Source organism: Hippopotamus amphibius, chromosome 3 (assembly GCF_030028045.1).
Source record: "Hippopotamus amphibius kiboko isolate mHipAmp2 chromosome 3, mHipAmp2.hap2, whole genome shotgun sequence".
NCBI lineage: Eukaryota > Metazoa > Chordata > Mammalia > Artiodactyla > Hippopotamidae > Hippopotamus > Hippopotamus amphibius.
Genome location: NC_080188.1, coordinates 187,559,045 through 187,561,037, shown reverse-complemented (window position 1 = coordinate 187,561,037; position 1,993 = coordinate 187,559,045). Strand labels below are relative to the sequence as shown.

Sequence of the window (1,993 nt, the reverse complement as noted above, 5' to 3'; positions counted from 1 at the left end):
CAATGGCTTGCCACTTTATCTCGAAACTTTTGAGTTGTCCCTCATTTTTCACCCTAAAATATACCTTAGTAGATAATATTATGCAAAAAAAAAAACTCACTTATAGCTAATGGCAAACCACAGTAATCAAAAGCTTTTCTTAAACTCTTTGATATGGTTCAATAAATAATCTTGTGATTTTAGTGTAATCTCTATGTCTTGATTTTATTACCAGTAAGATGCTGATAGCACTAGGAAGACCTACTCCACATAATTTTGAATTAGGCAACTGAAGGAATGCATACATCACAGCATATCATGCTTTACAAAGCATGCAGGCAGGATAATGAGGTGGTTAAGAGCATGAGCTTGGAGGTCAAACCAGTCTGGGCTCAATGATAGCACTGCCGTTTAATAACCGTGCTACACCGAACACACTGCTTAAGTGCTCTAAGTTTCAGATTCATCATCTGTAAAATATCGGTAATAATGCTGAACCTCAAAGATGTTTCTGCAGATTAAGTAAGACAATGTTGATAAAGCCCTTGGCACAGAGAGCGGAGAGGTTGGCCAAAGGTAATAGCTCAAAGGAGCAGCTGTGATAGTGTGGTTGCCCCTGCTGTTGTTATAAAAACATGAGAAATACAACTTCTTTTCCTGAGGATTTTTTTAAGTACTTGTTTCCAAGTTAAAAGACATATCCCCCAACATATTAATTCAAGAACAACTTGAGAAGACTTTGCTTTAGTTATAAAACAGCTACAGTTAGTGATGACTTTTTAAGTTAAACAGATGGGAACCTCTCTGAAAAAGAATGAAGATTTTTTTAAATTGAAACAGTGAGAAAAATAAATAAATAAATGAAACAATACAGAACACAAGGTGACTGGGTGTCAGAACTGGACAGATGCCTTCCGGTTGCACTGAGGCACTCATGCAGTATGTTCCTCGGGCATCCACATGTCCTGAGTCCCCTTTAGGCAATAAAAGTAAGGAGTATAATTGACTAATCCTAGAAATTATGATTAGTGGCCTGGCATCATAGCCATTTTTGTTGCCTGCTTTCGGTCCAAATTTAACATGGCAAAAGTCCTAAATAGGTAAACTTCTGTGAACTCTCTAATGACAATTAATGAGGTAGCTGGCTAAGTCACTTGAAATTTGTGTGGTTGCTGTGAAGACACAGCCTCAGATGGACTTTAATTTTTAGAATTGCTCTAAAATATACAGGAAAGTAAAACAACAATGAAAATTTTCTCACTTTGAACAGTTTATTTCAGTATTTAGCCAGACATAAAACATGGTGTTTTTCAGAAGCTTGAAGATAATTGTGAAAAAAAAAATTGTAGCTTTAGCAGACCTCCAGATGTAAGTCTGCAGTTGCTTCCCCCAGCATCCACAAATCAGTGGATTCAGCCCTCAATCCTTCAAAGTTCTCCTTCCATTTCTGTTTATTTCATGGACTCTGGTGAGTCATGGTTTCAGCTAACTTGCTTCTCTCCACTTCTACATTCTTGCATCATCTACTTTCTTCCCTGTTTGAGATTTGAACTCCTTTACGAATGGATTTTTTTTTTTTAAATAGTCATTCTCTATTATAGGGTCCTTTTACAATCAAGCAGCTATAAGAAAATGATTAGGCCACTTGCTAGGCATAGATCAGCTGCTTTGGTGCCATTTGAACTCATTGTTCACCCAGCTAAGGTTAGAGCTGCAGGGTTACATGCTACAAGAAAACAACAATTGAGGAATAAAGTGATCTCTGGAGCAATACAGTTAGCTGGCATTGCTCTTGACCTTTCAAGTACAAATACCTTTTTCTTTTTGATAGAACAAAATATGACAGTTTTATTTGCAGTTTGCTTAGAGTTTTATCTGAAAATTTGCTCATTCCATAGCTAAAAACATGCACAATTTTAGTCATAAACTCCTCTGGGTGTGTTAATGACATGTCAGATCTTCTCTGTAATTACATGAAATCAACTTCACAATTTTTAATCTACTACTTTAAGGA

At 36.4% G+C, this 1,993-nt stretch overlaps 1 non-coding gene across 1 annotated transcript; it reads left to right on the top strand.

Annotated features, from left to right (window-relative positions):
- The first annotated feature begins 739 nt into the window (after positions 1–739).
- On the top strand, positions 740–821 carry LOC130850610 (small nucleolar RNA SNORD79). Its single transcript, XR_009052973.1, has one exon. It is a non-coding gene; the product is annotated as a small nucleolar RNA SNORD79 (small nucleolar RNA).
- The last annotated feature ends 1,172 nt before the right edge of the window (positions 822–1,993 follow it).